Source organism: Danio aesculapii, chromosome 4 (genome assembly GCF_903798145.1).
Source record: "Danio aesculapii chromosome 4, fDanAes4.1, whole genome shotgun sequence".
NCBI lineage: Eukaryota > Metazoa > Chordata > Actinopteri > Cypriniformes > Danionidae > Danio > Danio aesculapii.
The window spans coordinates 6,833,487-6,857,442 of NC_079438.1; the positions used below are offsets into that span (position 1 = coordinate 6,833,487).

Consider the following 23,956-nt stretch of genomic DNA (forward strand, 5'->3'; position numbering starts at 1 on the left):
ACGCTAACTGGCAGTAGGTTTTTATGTTTCTCTGTGTTGAGTTTCTTCGCTGGTGTTTTGTTTTTTTCTAAACGCTTCCTTAATGTGCAATTGGCTCAAATTCGCTCATTTTGAGGCAGGGACCAGTGGACGTGCAACAACTTTAATGAAAAGGTTAACACAAAACAACAGTCTCCATCCGGAGCTCCTTCATGGGACTCCACACTTGTAAACACCCGCTGCTTTACGCTCGAGCGGCTCTCACCTCCGCCCACACTCGTCAGCGCTACCAAGCCGACCAATCTCAGAGCTTGCACTTGCGCTGTGCTTACACGTGACGAGGTGGCCGAATGCTTAGGTTAGTATGTTGTACTCTGCAAGTTCTGGTTTAAATCCCATCCTCATAGTTTCACTGTTTTGAGAGAGGCAACTGCTTCTGTCTAAGGTTTCTTACTTGCACCTCTCAGCGTCTTAAAGGATGTTTATGGCAAAACTGTATGTAATATTTAGCGAAAATAGCTGCAAAAACATACGTATTTGCCATAGTCCAGCCTCCATTAGGAGAGCACCTATGTGCGCGGCGAGGTGGCTGAGTGGTCAAGGCGATGGACTGCTAATCCGTCATGCTTTGCATGTGTGAGTCGAATTCCAGCCTGGTCATTCGTTTAAGATAGCCTGGTGTTTACGTGGAAGGTAACTTACATGCACCCTCTTCGTGCTTCGAAGCATGTTATGGCAAAATTGAGTGTCATCTTACCGAAAACAGTTGCAAAAACATACATGACCACATATGTGCCCCAGTCCAGCCTCCATCAGGAAAGTGACAGCATATGTGGCCGAGTGGTTAAGGCGATGGACTGCTAATCCATTGTGCTCTGCACGCGTGGGTTCGAATCCCATCCTCGTCGCTCAAATGCACTGGCATTTGAGAGATCCCGGCGATTCAGTGGAAGGTGTATTACTCGCACCCTCTTAGCGTTTTGAAGGATGTTGCTGCAAAATTTAATGTCATCTGTATCGAAAGTAGCTGCAAATACATACATATATGCCAAAGTCCAGCCCCCATCAGGAAAGCGGCTACATGCATGACGAGGTGGCCGAGTGGTTAAGGCGATGGACTGCTAATCCATTGTGCTCTGCACGCATGGGTTCGAATCCCATCCTCGTCGTTCATTTTATGAGAGCCCGGTGCTTCCGGGAAGTTATCTTACTCACACCATCTTCGTGCTTCGAAGCATGTTATGGCAAAATTGAAAGTCATCTTACCGAACATAATTGCAGAAACATACAGAATTGCAGAAACAAATATGTGCCGCAGTCCAGCCTCCATCAAAGAAGTAGGCGCATACGTGATGAGGAGGCCGAGTAGTTAGGGTGATGCACTTCTAATCCATTGTGCACTGCCTGTGTGGGTTTGAATCCCATCCTCGTTGACCATTTGCTATGGTGTTTGAGAGAGCCCCGTGCTTCCGTGGAAGGTGTTTTACTCGCACCCTCTTAGCGTTTTGAAGGATGTTATGGTAGAAGTTAATCCAGCCTCCAGCAGGGATGGACCGCTAATCCACTGTGCTCTGCCTGTGTGGGTTCGAATCCCACTCTCGTCGTTCAATTGCTTTAGTATTTTAGAGAGCCTGGTGCTTCCATGGAAGGTTTCTTACACGCACTCTGAAGAATGTTATGGTACAGGTTAATCCAGCCTGTAGCATGTTTAGGAGCTCAACGAAAGTTGCAACATGTTAAAAAACAGGAGCACAGCTATCCTTTTCAACAGAATATTAAGCCTACTAAGAGGCTGACAAAAATTGCCAGAGCTGACTGTATTACAAGTCATCCCAGCGAGGTATTGAGTAAAGTTTTCAACCAGCAATGATCACGCCTCGGATAGACCTCATAGGCTACGATATTGCCTCTGCGAAAGAATAGCTATAACAGCTACGAACTCTTCTGTGTACCAATCTGGACATGCAACGACAAGGTGGCATCAAACTTTAAACTGCCAGCAATCAGCCCTCTGGCACCAATGAGTGCATGCTGTGTCTGCAGAACAGGTTATTGATTTGTCCAAAAATAATTACTTATACATTGTTTCATTTTTACTTAAAGAAAAGTATACACTACTTATGTGAATCTGGGAGAAGAGAGTTGTGGGTAATCTGGTAAAGGGGGCGGAGTCACAACGCTGAACGGCAGAGAAAAGGGTTGAGATTGGGATGTATTTATTGGGCTGTACAGGGATTGGGGTAAGGTAATGAAGAATGCAAGGGCACTGAAACCATATTTTGACAGAAATCCAAGGTCAGCTATGCTGCCGTTTTTAGACTCAGGCATTCTGTCTAGTTTCTCTCCAACAAAACCAGAAGAAACTTGTTGCAGTTAATGTTGAACAATAAAGCCTGGTTTATACTTCTGTGTCAAGTGATCAGCGTGATCCACGGCGCAAGCCTTGCGCGTAGCCGTGCAACTTATACTTCTGCGCACTGTTTCTGTTGCTCTTCAATACACTTCCGAAACGCTAACTGGCAGTAGGTGTTTATGTTTCTCTGTGTTGAGTTTCTTCGCTGGTGTTTTGTTTTTTTCTGAACGCTTCCTTAATGTGCAAGTGGCTCAAATTCGCTCATTTTGAGGCAGGAACCAGTGGACGTGCAACAACTTTAATGAAAAGGTTAACACAAAACAATCACTTCATGGGACTCCACACTTGTAAACACCTGCTGCTTCACGCTCGAGCGGCTCTCACCTCCGCCCACACTCGTCAGCGCTACCAAGCCGACCAATCTCAGAGCTTGCGCTATGCGTACGCGTTACATTTTTTGAGAGGTGCGCGTCAATGTCGCCCACGGCCACAGCGAAGTGCTATGCAACCACGTGTAGGCTGCGCCGTAGCATACGCGTGCGCTTGACGCAGAGGTACAAATCAGCCTTAACTCTGGGGCACTGATCAAAGCTACTGATAAAGCTCCTTATGACAACCTTTATCTTCATCTTTTCTGTAAGAACATCCATTCGAGTCCCAAAAGTTAACCCTTTCTCTAGCACAACGCTGTGCTTACACAGCAAATGTTGAAGTGTTAATTTCACTCTCAAAGTGTGAAAATTAACACTTCTTTAGTGTTTATATAGGTCCACACTGAATTGAGTTAAATTTACACTTGAAAAAGAGTACATTTTTTTACACTTGCATAGTGTTAAAAAAGCACTGCTAGTGTTAACTTTAACTCTGTGTTTTCCACTCCCTTTCCCTATTTGCATAAAGTAAATGTTAAAACTACACTCACAGCGTTAATAGCTTAACACTAAGAGTGTTCTTCTTAACACTAATAATATAGTGCTCATACATACCTAGGTTGATATTTAAATGTATTTTTAGTTATATAGATTGTTCACTGCATTACAGGACAGTTTGCATTGATCATTTAAAAAAAATTGTCAGAACAGTGTACCAGTTTAAACTTTTATTTTTAACAATGCATCCTAAACGCACAGTTAAACCAATATAAAATGTACAGCATTTTCAGTGTCAAAAATGGTAAGTGTCTTAATGAGGTGTGCTTGCTTGCCAGCTTTGACAACAGACACACTTTATTGTAAAAGAAACATTTAGTGTAAAAGCTTTGCATGCAGTTCCTTTACCCTGGGTGACTCACTGGTAGGCCACATCGATATTGTAGACCGTAGTTTGGAGAAAGGTAAATATGATGACAAGTGCTTCCTCGTACGTCAAGTTGAACACATAGTCTTTAAAGAGTTCATCAACAGCACTCAAGGAGCTGCACATAGGATGAGATGTTTGTCCATAACCACATAGAAATAGTCGATCCTCCCCTTGATCCTTCCTGATCCTAGTAGATATGGCTGGTGGCCCTTCCTCTCACTGAGATGGCCTTCAATGCTGGTGCAAGACTGCAAAAAACAGCCAAAAACATGTACTTAAATGCAAGAAACCAGTTAGGAAACTTATAATTTTATTAATGAAAACACTAAAAATAACAAAACCACCTTTACCCAAAGTGCAAAAATTAAATGTGTTCATGTCATTCATTGTGTAGTGTGACGGAAAATAATTACAACAAAAATGTTTATATATTTTTTTTATAAACCCTCAGTTTATCCAAGATGTAATGTACATTCTTCAACAGCATTCAACTAAATGTATTGACTTTTTAAAAAGTTTCAACAGGTACATTTTACAGCATCGCATTATGGTTACCAACCTTAAAGAGCCCATATTATACATGAAATAGGGTCATATGTAGGTTGTAACGGTCTCCAACAACAGTCTAATATGCATGCAAGGTCAAAAAACACTTTCATGGTCTTATAATCTGCATTTATTTTTACCTAATTATCCCAGCGACTCCCATATGAATCGTTCAGCGATTCATTTGTTCCCAACCCCCTCCTCAGCGCGAAGCTAATCTGTGCTGATTGGACCAATAACAGCCTGCTGCGATTGGTCGACAGTGACAGGCTTCAGCGCGAGAGTGAGTGAAATGCCCAGCTGCTAATCAATATAAAAGTAGTCACAGTGCATACACGCTTCATAGTGTAAGGCTTTTTTCACACACAGACACAACCCTCCTCAGAAGAACTGGGGAGATCGACGCGAGTCTCCTAGCCGTCACACACTCTACCTGCTCTTTTTCTCTCTCTCTCACACACACACACGCACGTGCACGCACATTATGCTCCTCAGAAGAACTAGGGAGAGCGACACGCGTCTCCTGTCTCCTAGCCGTCACACACTCGACCTGCTCTTTTTCTCACACACACACAAACACAAACACACACACATCACGCTCCTCCTCAGAACTAGGGAGATCGACACGAGTCTCCTGTCTCCTAGCTTACGATGCCCATAGCAACGACAAACGGCAGTGGAACGCGAGCTCACAAAAGCATTTAACGTTAAATCCGTAAACAAAGCGGAACGCGTCGCGTTTTCAACGTGGCTTACATGTGATAAGAGAATATAAAGAGCAACCGCGTGTACTGTATCAGGTTAACAAGTAACAAAACACAATAAATACATAATTTGCAAGCTAGAGTAAAGGAGGCAACAATTTTAATCGCACTTACTTACACTAGTGAATGAACCTCAACCACTGACTCTTCACAGTTTCATCTTTGGGTAGAGACTGTCAGTATTATCCATCTGAGCACAGCGTAACTTCATTTGACCGGCGGCGTCTGTGTGTGTGTGAATCTCCCGGGTTTGCGCGCGTAACTACTGGCGAGGCTTGTGTTTCGTAGCCGCGTCATCGCGAAACACCTAATGACTCGTTATCAAGACGACTCGTTTGAAGCACTATGAGTCGACTCTTTTATAGATGAATCAATAATTTTAAACACTGTACACTTACAGATTTAAGCCGGATATTTCACTTCACTTAGAGCTGTGTGACACACTACATGGAAGGGCATTTTCAAAAACCCATAATATGGGCTCTTTAAAATAACCCACATTGGTTTATAATAGGTAAGGCAACATTACACACTATGGACCATTTATTAAGCATTAGCAATAGTGAATTTATTATTTGTTAAGCATTAACTCAACCCTAATAGACATTAGTAAGCGGTTTATAAATACAGCTACATATGCTATATTCTTGACTTATAACCACGTGTGTAGTGTGCCTAATGATTGTGTTTTCATACTTTCTTAATAATTCATTTTACATTACTAATATCAGTATTGCATTATTAACAAACAAGTTATTTAAAAATAGCTTTTTTAGATCATTCAAAATGCATAATTATATGATTAATAAACTAATTTGTATGTTAATAATTGCTTTATTAACTCAACTTCATCCAGTTTTGTGACCTTCTAAAGTTAATAAAACACTTATTAACATACAAAATAACTATTACTATATGACTAAGTAATAAGATATGTAAATGTAAATTAAAAAAACAAATGTCTTAATCTTGATCTTAAAACAAACACCAACTATTCTTAAGTAACTGGTTTGTAGATAATGCAATACGTCATTTAGGCAAGGCAAGGCAAGTTTATTTATATAGCACATTTCATACACAGTGGCAATTCAAAGTGCTTTACATAAACAGGAATAAAAGAAACAATTATAAGAGAAATAAAAACAAACATAAAAATGGTAAGAATAAAAATAAAATAAAATAAAAGCTGATAAAATGTGTTATAAAAGAATGAAAAAGAAGAGAAAAACATAGTAGTTCGATCTGTCGGACGTAGCACAGTGCTCATTCAGTAAAGGCACAGCTAAACAGATGTGTTTTCAGTCTTGATTTGAATGTGCCTAATGTTGGAGCACATCTGATCATTTCTGGAAGCTGATTCCAGCAACGAGGGGCGTAGTAGCTGAAAGCCGATTCACCCTGCTTTGACTGAACTCTTGGGATTTCTAATCTATTTGATCCTAAAGATCTGAGTGATCTGTTAGGTTTGTATTCAGTGAGCATATCTATAATGTATTGAGGTCCTAGGCCATTTAGTGATTTATAGACCAGTAATAATACTTTAAAATCTATTCTAAATGTGACTGGGAGCCAGTGTAAAGACCTGAGGACAGGTGTGATGTGCTCTGATTTCCTGGTTCTGGTCAGAATTCTGGCCGCAGCATTCTGGATGAGCTGCAACTGACTGACTGTCTTTTTGGGAAGGCCAGTGAGGAGGCCATTACAGTAATCCACCCTGCTGCTGATAAAAGCATGAACAAGTTTCTCTAAGTCTTCACTGGAAACAAAGCATCTAACTCTTGCAATGTTTTTGAGATGATAGTATGCTGATTTACTAACTGCTTTGATATGACTATTGAAACTCAGATCTGACTCCAGAGTCACACCAAGATTCTTGACCTTATTTTTTGTTGTTTGACCCTTAGAGCCAAGGTACGCATTCACCTTGAGAACCTCATCTCTGTTCCCAAACGCAATGACTTCAGTTTTCTCTTTGTTTAACTGAAGAAAGTTTTGGCACATCCAATTGTTAATTTCATCAATGCATTGGCAGAGGGTGTCAATGGGGCTGTAGTCATTAGGCAGTAAGGCTAGGTAGATCTGAGTGTCATCAGCATAGCTGTGGCAGGAGATTTGGTTCTTTCTCATTATTTGGCTCAGAGGGAGCATATAAAGGTTGAACAGGAGTGGTGCCAGAATCGAGCCTTGTGGGACTCCACATGTCATGGGTGTCCACCCTGACCTATGGTCACCTATACTGACATAGTATCCTCTCCCTTCAAGGTAAGATCTGAACCATTTGAGGACCGTCCCAGACAGCCCAACCCAGTTTTCCAGCCTATCCAGAAGTATGCTGTGATCGACAGTGTCAAATGCGGCACTGAGATCAAGCAGTACCAGCACTGTTAGTTTGCCTGAATCTGTATTTAGGCGGATGTCATTGATTATCTTTATAAGGGCGCTCTCTGTACTGTGATGTGGTCTGAAACCAGATTGAAAATTGTCCAAACACCTCTTGTAGTTTAGGAACTTGTTAACCTGGTTAAAAACAACTTTTTCAATGATTTTGCCAATGAAAGGGAGATTTGAGATGGGCCTGTAATTGCTCAATATGGTGTTATCCAGGTTGCTCTTCTTCAAGAGGGGTTTAACAACTGCAGTTTTAAGTGAGTTAGGAAAAATCCCAGAGAGAAGTGAAGCATTTACCACTTTTAGAAGATCCATTTCTAAGCAGGTAAATACCGTTTTAAAGAATGATGTGGGGAGCGTGTCGAGACTGCAGGTTGATGTTTTCATAATTTGCACGATCTCTTCTAAGATTTTACCATTAATTGCCATGAAATCGGACATAATGTCTGATTTCTTAAGTTGTGGTTGAGCTAGTCTGACGTCGACACAATTTGGCTGATTGGATGAGCTGATTGCCTTTCTGATATTATTGATCTTGTCAGTAAAGAAATGAGCAAACTCATTACATTTGCTTTCAGAGAGTAGCTCACTGGGAATCCGACTGGGGGGGGTTGTGAGTTTCTCTATCGTTGCAAAGAGTTTACGAGCATTGTTTACATTGCTGTTTACATTTAGTATAAAAACAATCATTATGCACATTATACATGCTGTATTGATAAACTGCTTACTAACATCCATTAACATAGAGTTAATGCTTAACAATTTATGAATTCATTATTTGCTAATGCTTAATAATACTTAATAAATTAATAATAGTGGGGTTATTAATACATTTACATCATAAATCAATTAACTTCATTTTTTTGTTGTTGTTTTTTAATGTCCATGATTTTTTCTGTAATGTAGCGTCCAGCCTTTACAAATCTGGCCTGCAGCTCTGGCTCCTCCACATTCCCTTTCACCAGCCATTCCTTGAAGCAGGCTAAAACAGACATGTACAGATAAGCAGTGATGTTACTGTCCTACAAGAACAAAGACACATTTATTACTTCATAGCTCAGTACTTGGCATTTTACAATAAACTTGTGGCTTCTGCTACCTTTCAGTGTGTGTAGTTTCTGTGGGGTTAAAGGCCTCTTTGTAGTTTTAGTGGTGGGGCATTCCTTCCCTGTGAGACTTCTCTCCGCCAGAGTCTTCGTGCCCCAGAATGCCACAGCCAATTCTTTCACAAATAAAGAATCCCTGGTGTTTTTTTTTGATTGCTGTCCAGGTGTCACTGCGGATTTGGATGTCTCCAAGTTTCACCAATTGAATCTGACAGAATTAGTATAATAAAAAAAAAAAAAATAAAATTGTACATATGCACATAAAAGTCTGTGCAGTAGGGGATTATAATATTAATACATGTGCAAAGATGATGAGTGAAATGTTGTACCTCATCTTCTTTTCTGGGTAGTGATGGCTGCTCACAGTCAGCCTCTGCAACTATATAAAAAATTATGTAAATATACTTGAAATACATATAACTTTCAGATATCTTTGAGTAACATTTTTGTTGCACATACTTTGTAAGGTGCTTTTTGGTTTTTGTTGCTGAGGGTCTGTGTAAATTAGAAAAGGAAATCCATCACAAATGACAGTAGATGTAAAACACAGAAAACTAAATATTCTTTGTAAACCCTCAACAGTTACAGCAGAAACACACTTAAGAAGCATCATGATCAGATGCTCAAACCATGGGTTCTGTCTGGCAGGAACCAGGTATTTTTTGAACAGGCTTGGGTAATGATGTACACTGCAAGGTAATGTTATGGAGATGTTGGCTTTGCTTATCTCAGTCTTTGTTTATTGAAGTGAAGTGAAGTATGGTTGAAATTGGTCCTCTGCATTTGACCCATCCAAGTGCACAGACACGAGTGAGCAGTGAGAACATGCAGTGTGGGCAGCTTTTGCTTCTAGGGCCCGAGGGGGTGGTGCCAATTAGGGGTTCGGTGCCTTGCTCAGGGGCACCTCAGCTGGGCATCAAAGATGGAGAGATTCATTCACTCCCCCATCTTCATTTCCTGTTGGGACAGAGAATTTTACCAGCAACCTTTGGATCCAACTTAGAAACCATTATGCCACAGTTGCGTCAATGAAGAACCTGAACAGAAACAAAGGCTACGTTTACACTGCCAGGCTTAGTGCTCAAATCTGATTTTTATCTCAGATCTGATTTTTTTTTTGCATGGCTGTTCACAGATCATGGTCCTAAATTGACCCGTACGCGCAAAAGTACGGACAGCGCTTAATGTCTAATTATACACACGTGATACTGGATGAAGTAAGCACGTTGTCAGATCATGCTTATATAATTATTGCCCTTTTCACAGACAACCGTGGTGTCTTTCATAAATTGTAATGATTGTTCTGCTACTACTAATGTGTATTTTGGCATTTGAAATCTAAAATAAGTCACTTGTGATCAGAGCCAGACTTAAGTAAAAGTACAAGTACACTATCAAGAAGTGACTTGAGTAGAAGTTGAAGTGCTCTTTAAGCACCATACTTAAGTGGAAGTACTAAAGTATTCAACATTTTCTGTACTTAAGTATTGCAAGTAGTTTATTTCAAAATGTACTACTCAAGTACTGAAAGTAAAAGTACAAGTATTGTGTAATGTAGTTATTACAGAAAGCAGTCAAAAGACATCATATTGTTTTGTTTATTTTAAATATCTTTTTTGGGGCACGTGATTAAGCAGAACGAAAAGAAACATGACTTACAATACTGTTTTTCTCTCACGCTTGAACCACAGATCTGACAGATTATAACAGCTTTAACACACACCTTTCAAAGTTGTCACAAAAACACTCTGTAATCCACTAAAACGCTATTGAAACCCATTTTCGGAGCGCAAATTACCGGTTGTAAACGCTGTAAACGGAAGTTCTAAACATTTTACCGGAAGACGCTGGTCGCTATGGCGCCCTCCATGCAGCAGCCAAGAAAAAGGTCTATAATTGTATCGAGTAGGGGTGTGAATTTACACTGGTTTTACGGTTTAGTTTGGCTACAATTATCATGCCATCGATTCAGTTCCATTCGATATCTAAACATTGATGATGATTTCCATACATAATTAGATTTTTTCTTCACAACACAAGAATTTTTTTAATTAAAATCTATAAATATATTAATATTTAGATATTATCCCTTTAACTGCCTGCTCGACCAAATGGTTGACCATATTTTGACCATATCTTATTGAGAGGAGTACCTGACTTAACTAAACCTGATTGAGCCATCTCTACCACTTGGTTGAAGTATGTTATGCCAAAAAAATCCACTAGTTGTCTCTAACTCAATCAAAAGCACTCGTCACAACATTGCTTCTACATTAAAATCAAAAACAAGGAAATCAGTCCTGACATCATGTCAACTGTTTTTGGTAAAAATTTGCAAGGTAAGCATATTAATTTTTGACATATTACCCTCTAAGAGCCCTAACTTTACAAAGTTATGTTACTTGGTGCCATGAAAAATATTCAGTGTGTTTGTATTAATGTTTCAAAAACATGCTCGACCAAATGGTTGATTTGTCACTTTATAGTAAAGGTAGAAAAGCAAAACTAATGATTTCATATCATGCATTTCTGCAGTCTGAATGGACTGTTTGCTGAGAAATATCAACTTTTGATCATTCACAGAATAAATATGACACAGCTTGTTATTTATTCATGAATATAGATCATTTCTTAAGTATATACATTTTTCGACACTTTTAGGATATTTTTGGAGTAAATATAATGAATATTTAGAACTTATGTGTGGAAATCACAACTTTCAAAGATGATTACCTCTTAAATGGCAAATACTTGTGTACCAGCATTAGCACAATTGTAAGAAATTGATATTTGACTGTTTGTTTGTAGATATTTGATGGATGTCAATAGTTTCTATAGTACAAGAACTCACATCGTCAGACCCTTTTACCAGAAAATCCCTTCACTCATGAGATAATTCAGCATGTTTACTCACATGCATACTCTCTCTCTCTCTCTCCCACACACACACGCGCACACACCTAAATGTTCACTCTCTCCCTACACTCTCACACACAGTTCTCTCTATCTCTCTCTCTCACACACACACTACAGACTATTTAGCCTACCTAATTCACCTGTACCACATGTCTTTGGGGAAAACCGAAGCACCCGGAGAAAACCCACGCAAACGCAGGGAGAACATGCAAGCTCCACAAAGAAACACCAACTGACCAAGCCAAGGCTCAAACCAGCAACCCAGCGAACTTCTTGCTGTGAGGTGACAGCACTACCTACTGCGCCACTGCGTCCCTTGTTTCATCAGCATTTTAATTTAATATATTTATAATGTGATGTATATTGTTTACTGAATTGTTTATTATATTGTAATTTTACATGTTCATATTAAAATCATTATACTTTAATATATAGGTCTTCAAAAAAAAACATCTAATACTATAGTGATCTAAAAAATAATTATTGACAGAATCAAAAATATCCACGTTTACGTGTCTACGTTTGTTTTGTCTGATTTTGTCTAGTTTTGTCTGATTTTGTTTAGTTTTGTCCGATTTTGTCTACTTTTGTATAGTTTTGTTTAGTTTTGTCTAATTTCGTTTTGTCTGATTTTGTCTACTTTTGTCTAGTTTTTTTGTCTGATTTGTCTAGTTTTGTTTAGTTTTGTCACATTTTGTTTAGTTTTGTCTGATTTTGTCTATTTTTGTTTAGTTTTGTTTTGTCTAGGTTTGTTTAGTTTTGTACGATTTTGTCTACTTTTGTCTAGTTTTGTTTAGTTTTGTCTAATTTCTTTTTGTCTGATTTGTCTACTTTTGTCTAGTTTTGTCAGATTTTGTCTATATTTGTCTAGTTTTGTTTTGTCTAGTTTTGTTGGTCTGATTTTGTCTACTTTTGTCTAGTTTTGTTTTGTCAGATTTTGTCTAGATTTGTTTTGTCTGATTTTGTCTACTTTTGTCTAGTTTAGTTTTGTCTGATTTTGTCTAATTTTGTCTTTTTGTTTAGTTTTGTCTGATTTTGTCTATTTTTGTTTAGTTTTGTCTAGTTTTGTCAGATTTTGTCTACTTTTGTCTAGTTTTGTCTAATTTTGGTTTGTCTGATTTTGTCTACTTTTGTCTGATTTTGTCTACTTTTGTCTAGTTTTGTTTAGTTTTGTCTAATTTCGTTTTGTCTGATATTGTTTACTTTTGTTTTGTCAGATTTTGTTTACTTTTATTTTGTCTGATTTTGTCTAGATGCATTTTGTCTGATTTTGTCTACTTTTTTCTAGTTTTGTTTTGTCGGATTTTATCTACTTTTGTTCTGTCTGATTTTGTCTACTTTTGTCTAGTTTTGTTTAGTTTTGTCTCATTTTGTTTAGTTTTGTCTGATTTTGTCTATTTTTGTTTAGTTTTGTCCGATTTTGTCAACTTTTGTATAGTTTTGTTTAGTTTTGTCTAATTTCGTTTTGTCTGATTTTGTCTACTTTTGTCTAGTTTTGTTTAGTTTTGTTTGTCTGATTTTGTCTACTTTTGTCAGATTTTGTTTACTTCTATTTTGTCTGATTTCGTCTAGATGCATTTTGTCTGATTTTGTCTACTTTTTTCTAGTTTTTTGTCTGATTTTGTCTACTTTTGTCTAGTTTTGTTTAGTTTTATCACATTTTGTTTAGTTTTGTCTGATTTTGTCTATTTTTGTTTAGTTTTGTCTAGTTTTGTTTTGTCTAGGTTTGTTTAGTTTTGTCCGATTTTGTCTACTTTTATCTAGTTTTATTTAGTTTTGTCTAATTTCTTTTTGTCTGATTTTGTCTACTTTTTTCTAGTTTTGTCAGATTTTGTCTATATTTGTCTACTTTTGTTTTGTCTAGTTTTGTTTGTCTGATTTTTTCTACTTTTGTCTAGTTTTGTTTTGTCAGATTTTGTCTAGATTTGTTTTGTCTGATTTTGTCTACTTTTGTCTAGTTTAGTTTTGTCTGATTTTGTCTAGTTTTGTTTAGTTTTGTCTCATTTTGTTTAGTTTTGTCTCATTTTGTTTAGTTTTGCCTGATTTTGTCTATTTTTGTTTAGTTTTGTCTAGTTTTGTCAGATTTTGTCTACTTTTGTTTAATTTTGTTTTGTCTGATTTCGTCTACTTTTGTCTGATTTTGTCTACTTTTGTCTAGTTTTGTTTTGTCTAGTTTTGTTTGTCTGACTTTGTCTACTTTTGTCTAGTTTTATTTGTCTGATTTTGTCTACTTTTGTCTACTTTTGTTTTGTCAGATTTTGTTTACTTTAATTTTGTCTGATTTTGTCTATATGCATTTTGTCTGATTTTGTCTACTTTTTTCTAGTTTTGTTTTGTCTGATTTCATCTACTTTTGTTTTGTCTGATTTTGTCTACTTTTGTTTAGTTTTGTCTCATTTTGTTTAGTTTGTCTGATTTTGTCTATTTTTGTTTAGTTTTGTCTAGTTTTGTTTTGTCTAGGTTTGTTTAGTTTTGTCCAATCTTGTCTACTTTTGTCTAGTTTTGTCAGATTTTGTCTATATTTGTCTAGTTTTGTTTTGTCTAGTTTTGTTTTGTCAGATTTTGTCTACTTTTGTTTTGTCTGATTTTGTCTAGATTCGTTTTGTCTGATTTTGTCTACTTTAGTTTAATTTTGTCTGATCTTGTCTAGTTTTGTCTCATTTTGTTTAGTTTTGTCCGATTTTGTCTACTTTTGTTTAGTTTTGTCTAATTTCGTTTTGTCTGATTTTATCTACTTTTGTCTACTTTTGTTTTGTCTAGTTTTGTTTGTCTGATTTTGTCTAGTTTTGTCTAGTTTAGTTTTGTCTGATTTTGTCTATTTTTGTTTAGTTTTGTCTAGGTTTGTTTAGTTTTGTCCGATTTTGTTTACTTTTGTCTAGTTTTGTTTAGTTTTGTCTAATTTCTTTTTGTCTGATTTTGTCTACTTTTGTCTAGTTCTGTCAGATTTTGTCTATATTTGTCTAGTTTTGTTTTGTCTAGTTTTGTTTGTCTGATTTTGTCTGCTTTTGTCTAGTTTTGTTTTGTCAGATTTTGTCTACTTTTGTTTTGTCTGATTTTGTCTAGATTCGTTTTGTCTAATTTTGTCTGATTTTGTCTAGTTTTGTTTAGTTTTGTCTCATTTTGTTTAGTTTTGTCCGATTTTGTCTACTTTTGTTTAGTTTGTCTAATTTCGTTTTGTCTGATTTTATCTACTTTTGTCTGATTTTGTCTACTTTGTCTAGTTTTGTTTTGTCTAGTTTTGTTTGTCTGATTTTGTCTACTTTTGTCTAGTTTTGTTTGTCTGATTTTGTCTACTTTTGTTTTGTCAGATTTTGTTTACTTTTATTTTGTCTGATTTTGTCTAGATACATTTTGTCTAATTTTGTCTACTTTTGTTTTGTCTGATTTTGTCTAGATTTGTTTAGTTTTGTCTCATTTTGTTTAGTTTTGTCTGATTTTGTCTATTTTTGTTTAGTTTTGTCTAGTTTTGTCTAGGTTTGTTTAGTTTTGCCCGATTTTGTCTACTTTTGTCTAGTTTTGTTTAGTTTTGTCTAATTTCTTTTTGTCTGATTTTGTCTATTTTTGTCTAGTTTTGTTTTGTTAGATTTTGTCTACTTTTGTTTTGTCTGATTTTGTCTACTTTTGTCTAGTTTTGTTTTGTCAGATTTTGTCTACTTTTGTTTTGTCTGATTTTGTCTAGATTCGTTTTGTCTGATTTTGTCTACTTTTTTCTAGTTTTTTTGTCTGATTTTGTCTACTTTTGTCTAGTTTTGTTTAGTTTTGTCACATTTTGTTTAGTTTTGTCTGACTTTGTCTATTTTTGTTTAGTTTTGTCTAGTTTTGTTTTGTCTAGGTTTGTTTAGTTTTGTCCGATTTTGTCTAGTTTTGTCTATTTTCTTTTTGTCTGATTTTGTCTACTTTTGTCTAGTTTTGTCAGATTTTGTCTATATTTGTCTAGTTTTGTTTTGTCTAGTTTTGTTGGTCTGATTTTGTCTACTTTTGTCTAGTTTTGTTTTGTCAGATTTTGTCTAGATTCGTTTTGTCTGATTTTGTCTACTTTTGTCTAGTTTAGTTTTGTCTGATTTTGTCTAATTTTGTCTTTTTGTTTAGTTTTGTCTAGTTTTTTCCGATTTTGTCTACTTTTGTCTAGTTTTGTCTAATTTTGTTTTGTCTGATTTTGTCTACTTTTGTCTACTTTTGTCTACTTTTGTCTAGTTTTGTTTAGTTTTGTCTAATTTCGTTTTGTCTGATTTTGTCTACTTTTGTTTTGTCAGATTTTGTTTACTTTTATTTTGTCTGATTTTGTCTAGATGCATTTTGTCTGATTTTGTCTACTTTTTTCTAGTTTTGTTTTGTCGGATTTTATCTACTTTTGTTTTGTCTGATTTTGTCTACTTTTGTCTAGTTTTGTTTAGTTTTGTCTCATTTTGTTTAGTTTTGTCTGATTTTGTCTATTTTTGTATAGTTTTGTTTAGTTTTGTCTAATTTCGTTTTGTCTGATTTTGTCTACTTTTGTCTAGTTTTGTTTAGTTTTGTTTGTCTGATTTTGTCTACTTTTGTCAGATTTTGTTTACTTCTATTTTGTCTGATTTCGTCTAGATGCATTTTGTCTGATTTTGTCTACTTTTTTCTAGTTTTTTTGTCTGATTTTGTCTACTTTTTTCTAGTTTTGTCAGATTTTGTCTATATTTGTCTAGTTTTTGTTTTGTCCTAGTTTTGTTGGTCTGGTTTTGTCTACTTTTGTCTAGTTTGTTTTGTCAGATTTTGTCTAGATTTGTTTTGTCTGATTTTGTCTACTTTTGTCTAGTTTAGTTTTGTCTGATTTTGTCTAGTTTTGTCTCATTTTGTTTAGTTTTGTCTCATTTTGTTTAGTTTTGCCTGATTTTGTCTATTTTTGTTTAGTTTTGTCTAGTTTTGTCAGATTTTGTCTACTTTTGTCTAGTTTTGTTTAATTTTGTTTTGTCTGATTTCGTCTACTTTTGTCTGATTTTGTCTACTTTTGTCTAGTTTTGTTTTGTCTAGTTTTGTTTGTCTGACTTTGTCTACTTTTGTCTAGTTTTATTTGTCTGATTTTGTCTACTTTTGTTTTGTCAGATTTTGTTTACTTTAATTTTGTCTGATTTTGTCTAGATGCATTTTGTCTGATTTTGTCTACTTTTTTCTAGTTTTGTTTTGTCTGATTTCATCTACTTTTGTCTACTTTTGTTTTGTCTGATTTTGTCTACTTTTGTTTAGTTTTGTCTCATTTTGTTTAGTTTGTCAGATTTTGTCTATTTTTGTTTAGTTTTGTCTAGTTTTGTTTTGTCTAGGTTTGTTTAGTTTTGTCCAATTTTGTCTAGTTTTGTTTAGTTTTGTCTGATTTTGTCTACTTTTGTCAGATTTTGTCTATATTTGTCTAGTTTTGTTTTGTCTAGTTTTGTTTGTCTGATTTTGTCTGCTTTTGTCTAGTTTTGTTTTGTCAGATTTTGTCTACTTTTGTTTTGTCTGATTTTGTCTAGATTCGTTTTGTCTGATTTTGTCTACTTTAGTTTAATTTTGTCTGATCTTGTCTAGTTTTGTCTCATTTTGTTTAGTTTTGTCCGATTTTGTCTACTTTTGTTTAGTTTTGTCTAATTTCGTTTTGTCTGATTTTATCTACTTTTGTCAGATTTTGTCTACTTTTGTTTTGTCTAGTTTTGTTTGTCTGATTTTGTCTACTTTTGTCTAGTTTTGTTTTGTCAGATTTTGTTTACTTTTATTTTGTCTGATTTTGTCTATATACATTTTGTCTAATTTTGTCTACTTTTGTTTTGTCTGATTTTGTCTAGTTTTGTTTAGTTTTGTCTGATTTTGTCTATTTTTGTTTAGTTTTGTCTAGTTTTGTTTAGTTTTGTCTAATTTCTTTTTGTCTGATTTTGTCTACTTTTGTCTAGTTTTGTCAGATTTTGTCTATATTCGTCTAGTCTTGTTTTGTCTAGTTTTGTTGGTCTGATTTTGTCTACTTTTGTCTAGTTTTGTTTTGTCAGATTTTGTCTAGATTCGTTTTGTCTGATTTTTTGTACTTTTGTCTAGTTTAGTTTTGTCTGATTTTGTCTAATTTTGTCTTTTTGTTTAGTTTTGTCTGATTTTGTCTATTTTTGTTTAGTTTTGTCAAATTTTGTTTTGTCTGATTTTGTCTACTTTTGTCTAGTTTTGTTTAGTTTTGTCTAATTTCGTTTTGTCTGATTTTGTCTACTTTTGTCTAGTTTTGTTTGTCTGATTTTGTCTACTTTTGTTTTGTCAGATTTTGTTTACTTTTATTTTGTCTGATTTTGTCTAGATGCATTTCGTCTGGTTTTGTCTACTTTTTTCTAGTTTTGTTTTGTCGGATTTTATCTACTTTTGTTTTGTCTGATTTTGTCTACTTTTGTCTAGTTTTGTTTAGTTTTGTCTCATTTTGTTTAGTTTTGTCTGATTTTGTCTATTTTTGTTTAGTTTTGTCCGATTTTGTCTACTTTTGTATAGTTTTGTTTAGTTTTGTCACATTTTGTTTTGTTTTGTCTGATTTTGTCTATTTTTGTTTAGTTTTGTCTAGTTTTGTTTTGTCTAGTTTTGTCTGATTTTGTCTACTTTTGTCTAGTTTTGTCCGATTTTGTCTACTTTTGTCTAGTTTTGTTTTGTCAGATTTTGTCTAGATTTGTTTTGTCTGATTTTATCTACTTTAGTTTTGTCTGATTTTGTCTAGTTTTGTCTCATTTAGTTTAGTTTTGTCTGATTTTGTCTATTTTTGTTTAATTTTGTTTTGTCTGATTTCGTCTACTTTTGTCTGATTTTGTCTACTTTTGTTTAGTTTTGTCTAGTTTTGTTTTGTCTAGGTTTGTTTAGTTTTGTCCAATTTTGTCTACTTTTGTCTAGTTTTGTTTTGTCTAGTTTAGTTTTGTCTGATTTTGTCTACTTTTGTCTAGTTTTGTTTTGTCTAGTTTTGTTTTGTCTAGTTTTGTTTGGTTTTGTTTCGTTTTGTTTAGTTTTGTCTAGTTTTGTTTAGTTTTGTCAAGTTTTGTTTTGTCTAGGTTTGTTTAGTTATGTCTAGATTTGTCTGATTTTGTCTACTTTTATTTTGTCTGATTTTGTCTACTTTTGTCAACCTTAGCAACCAAATAGCAACACCTTAGCAACCACTTAGCAACACCTTAGCAACTGCCTAGACACCACCTAGCAACACCTTAGCAACCACCTAGCAACCGCTTAGCAACACCTTAGCAACCGCCTAGCAACCACATAGCAACACCTCAGCAACCGCATAGCAACACCTTAGCAACCGCCTAGCAACACCTTAGCAACCACTTAGCAACACCTTAGCAACACCTTAGCAACCATATAGCAACACCTTAGCAACCACCTAGCAACACCATAGCAACCACATAGCAACACCTTAACAACCGCATGGCAACCACCTGGCAACCACTTAGCAACTGCCTAGCAACCACATAGCAACACCTTAGCAACACCTAAGCAACCACATAGCAACACCTTAGCAACCATATAGCAACACCTTAGCAACCGCATAGCAACCACCTAGCAACACCTTAGCAACTGCCTAGCAACCACATAGCAACACCTTAGCAACCACATAGCAACACCTTAGCAACCGCCTAGCAACACCTTAGCAACCACTTAGCAACCACATAGCAACACCTTAGCAACCATATAGCAACACCTTAGCAACCATATAGCAACACCTTAGCAACCACCTAGCAACACCATAGCAACCACATGGCAACACCTTAGCAACCGCATAGCAACACCTTAGCAACCACCTAGCAACACCTTAGCAACCACATAGCAACACCTTAGCAACCACATAGCAACACCTTAGCAACCATATAGCAACACCTTAGCAACCACATAGCAACACCATAGCAACCATATAGCAACACCTTAGCAACCGCATAGCAACCACCTAGCAACCACTTAGCAACACCTTAGCAACCACATAGCAACACCTTAGCAACCATATAGCAACACCTTAGCAACCACTTAGCAACCACCTAGCAACACCTTAGCAACCACATAGCAACACCTTAGCAACCACATAGCAACACCTTAGCAACCATATAACAACACCTTAGCAACCACATAGCAACACCTTAGCAACCATATAGCAACACCTTAGCAACCACATAGCAACACCTTAGCAACCATATAGCAACACCTTAGCAACCACCTAGCAACACCTTAGCAACCACATAGCAACACCTTAGCAACCACATAGCAACCCCTTAGCAACCACCTAGCAACACCTTAGCAACCACCTAGCAACACCTTAGCAACCACTTAGCAACACCTTAGCAACCGCCTAGCAACCACCTAGCAACACCTTAGCAACCGCCTAGCAACACCTTAGCAACCACCTTAGCAACCACCTAGCAACACCTTAGCAACACCTTAGCAACCGCCTAGCAACCACCTAGCAACACCTTAGCAACCGCCTAGCAACACCTTAGCAACCACCTAGCAACACCTTAGCAACCGCATAGCAACCACTTAGCAACACCTTAGCAACCGCCTAGCAACCACATAGCAACACCTTAGCAACCACATAACAACACCTTAGCAACCGCATAGCAACCACCTAGCAACCACTTAGCAACCGCATAGCAACCACCTAGCAACACCATAGCAACCGCATAGCAACCACCTAGCAACCGCCTAGCAACACTTTAGCAACTTCCTAGCAACCACATAGCAACACCTTAGCAACCACATAGCAACACCTTAGCAACCATATAGCAACACCTTAGCAACCGCCTAGCAACACCTTAGCAACCATATAGCAACACCTTAGCAACCACATAGCAACACCTTAGCAACCATATAGCAACACCTTAGCAACCACCTAGCAACACCTTAGCAACCACATAGCAACCACTTAACAACACCTTAGCAACCGCCTAGCAACCACCTAGCAACACCTTATCAACCGCCTAGCAACACTTTAGCAACCACCTAGCAACACCATAGCAACCGCATAGCAACCACCTAGCAACCGCCTAGCAACGCCTTAGCAACTTCCTAGCAACCACATAGCAACACCTTAGCAACCACATAGCAACACCTTAGCAACCATCTAGCAACACCTTAGCAACACCTTAGCAACCGCCTAGCAACCACCTTAGCAACCGCATAGCAACCACCTAGCAACACCTTAGCAACCGCCTCGCAACCACCTAGCAACCACTTAGCAACACCTTAGCAACCGCCTAGCAACCACCTAGCAACACCTTAGCAACCGCCTAGCAACCACCTAGCAACACCTTAGCAACCGCATAGCAACCACCTAGCAACACCTTAGCAACCGCATAGCAACCTCCTAGCAACACCTTAGCATCCGCCTAGCAACCACTTAGCAACACCTTAGCAAAAGCCTAGCAACCACCTAGCAACACCTTGGCATCCACCTAGCAACACCTTATAAACCGCCTAGCAACCACCTAGCAACACCGTAGCAACCACCTAGCAACCGCCTAGCAACACCTTAGCAACCATCTAGCAACACCTTAGCAACCGCATAGCAACCACTTAGCAACACCTTAGCAACCGCCTAGCAACTCCTTAGCAACCACCTAGCAACACCTTAGCAACTGCCTAGCAACCACCTAGCAACCACTTAGCAACCGCCTAGCAACATATATATATATATATATATATATATATATATATATATATATATATATATATATATATACACACACACACACACACACACACACACACACACAATGGTTTCAGTTAAAAATCTGAGGTCATGGCTTACTTTTCATCTGTGACGAAACTTGCTTTCATCAATGTGCGCAATTTTGTGGACATCTTGGACAGAGTTGCACTACTATTTGAGATGCCATCTAACATCATATCCACTTGTCGCATGTGGAGACGTTGTGAAAATCTAAATAATGCAATGTTGTATTACTGTAAAAACACAGAATGGAAAAAAATGTCTGCAGAATACTAGAGGACGGGCTACTAGAGATCACAGAGAATATAAACTTGCCTGTGAATATACTTCATCCAACTGAAAAGGCTTGCATGGGAATGGGAAAATATGGACTTTGTCCTTACACTTTTCCTAATTCGTCCACATGACTTCTTGCACTGCCTGCAAATGAGTAGTACAGTTCTTCATCAAAAATGTATTACCTTTGGCAATGCAAACAAATAAATAATTAAATAAATAAATATACAAATTACAATAATCTCAGTCTCATTTATAGTCATTTTATTTTAACCCTCTACTGCAAGGGTGGTCAAACTCAGTCCTGGAGGGCCGGTGTCCTGCACAGTTTTGCTCCAACACTAATCAAAGACACCTGAACATGCTAATTAGTGTCTTCAAGATCACTAGAAATCTATAAGCAGGTGTGTTTGATTAGTGTTGGAGCTAAACTGTGCAGGACATTGGCCCTCCAGGACTGAGTTTGCCCACCCCTGCTCTACTGTATGGTGTTAACATATGGCAACATGATGTTTATGTTAATTTCCCTGCCACTGTTTCTTTAAGACCAACATTATTATTATTATTATTATTATTATTATTATTATTATTATTATTTGTTGTAAAGAGAAGACCTAAGTGTAGCCAATGATGTGCTTTGGTTAAGTCACATGACATGCAGTGTTTTTCTGTGGCGTGATTTCTGACAGCCTGGCGTTTATTGTGAGTAGTTGCTAAATGCAAATGTAAACGTCAATAAAAACAAAGAATCAAATGATGTCAGATCCACAAAATAACTGAAACATCACCTCCAGTACGTCATGATGACATATTCACAACTCAAATTTATTTGAATCAAATTTAGTTTTTTTCTAAATCCATCAAATGTCTGAGTTACCAAATGGCAACACTGTGCAATACTGGAACGTGCAATATTGCAATGGGTTAGCCAGCTGGCAAGGTCAGCTGTGAACTATTAAGTTGTAACAATAACAACATGAATGCTAGTAATATAATGCTGATTAGTCATGTGTTAATGGCATTTGCATTATGGATAAAATCTAGTTTTAATGGCAATACTACTTTTGAATAGATATGAATACAGGGAACAGTGTATTAGCAAACACCACCATGTTTTATGGTAAGTGAAAGAATAAAAGGACAGAACTGGCTCTTCCTGCAGATGAAAGTGAGGATGAGATGGGTTTTAGTGACCATGAGAATGATGCAGACTGGACATCTGATAGAGACAGTTCAGGTAAGTTAGCTCAGAGGCAGATAAGACAGGTGTAGTATAGTACATAGTAGAACATATAAATATAGTTAGCTAGTAGCATCTGGATATACCAGACTTGTTATTTATTTGTTATAATATAAAAGGGCACCTATGGTAAAAAAATCTACTTTTCAAGCTTTTTGGACAGACATGTGTGCATGTATGGTGTATAGACCTTCATATTGGGGTGATATAAGCACACCCAGTGCTGTTTTTTAATTTAACAACATAAAAAACTGTGGACCAATTGGAGCGGTTTTCAGATCGACAGCAACTTTACGTAGGAGTGCGGTCCCCCCGCCCACCAATATTGATTGACAGGCGCGTCATCATATCCTCAGTTTGTTGATTCACGTCCGCCATTTTCAGCGTGAGTCGAAGCGATATCACTAAAGGAACACCCTAGCTCTATTTTTAGATGCAAGGCTCATTGGGCTCAACACAAGAGCAATATTCTCCACATTATCGCTCTAATCGGAATTATTGGTTGTATCTTTAGGTAGGTTTGCAAACATGTGTACTTCTCATTGAGTCTACCTTATACTTCAGTCGTTTGCATTTCTCGCTATCCCAGAAGCTCCCTGTGATCTTAACCAGCATGCGTTTTAGAATTCTAAACATCGGTTTCTATCAGGGTACACTCGACGGCTGGGCGCCTCGGACCGCTGCAGACTTGAATTGCCGTTGTGTGTACCCTGATAGAAACCTATGTTTAGAATTAAAAAATGCATGGCGCGATGATTCGGGACACTTCATGTTTCTGCCGCGCCACAGAGAGTGTCTGGTGTGCCGTGTCGTGGCTTCGAGCGGCGCATCCGGTGCCTCAGTCAAAGTTAATTCAGTGTGCGTGGTTATTAGTTTCTGTGTACAAGCTCGGCACTTGAAACTAGCACACAGTTGGCTGTAAAACTGTACAAAGACACATATGATTTTGTACTCTCTGCTTGGTCTGTGTTCGAGTCGTACATGTACGACTGATTGCTGAACCTCTCACTCCTGCTCCTTCTCTGTCTGCCTGTCAGACTGTTGCAAACGCAGAGCGGGTGAGCTCATGGCCCCGCCCCTTGTTACGTTGGTGGGAAGCCGAAACTAATTTACATGTGAAGCAACACACCCATAAATCAGCGAACTGTGGACACGCCCCCAACATGACACTTTTTAACACAAGTGTTAAAAAACTGAACCTAAACTGGCACACTCAGAAGAACCATAATATTATTATTAAATCATAAAAAAAGAGGTAAACTATGTGCCCTTTAAAGTAAAATAACTGTCTACTGAAAGTTAGGTTAAATGCAACAAATAGTTAATTGAACACTCTTAGATTGTACCTAACCCTAATTTTATATTTGATTAAAGTTCATGTTAAAATATCTTGCGTTGCTACTTATAGGCATCTGA

At 37.0% G+C, this 23,956-nt stretch overlaps 2 non-coding genes across 2 annotated transcripts; one reads left to right on the top strand and one right to left on the bottom strand.

The window, feature by feature from the left end:
• The first annotated feature begins 1,066 nt into the window (after positions 1-1,066).
• Positions 1,067-1,148, top strand: trnas-gcu (transfer RNA serine (anticodon GCU)). Its single transcript has one exon. It is a non-coding gene; the product is annotated as a tRNA-Ser (tRNA).
• A 611-nt stretch (positions 1,149-1,759) lies between these two features.
• LOC130224201 (U4 spliceosomal RNA) lies at positions 1,760-1,900 on the bottom strand. The gene has a single exon (XR_008837270.1). It is a non-coding gene; the product is annotated as a U4 spliceosomal RNA (small nuclear RNA).
• Positions 1,901-23,956: the final 22,056 nt, after the last annotated feature.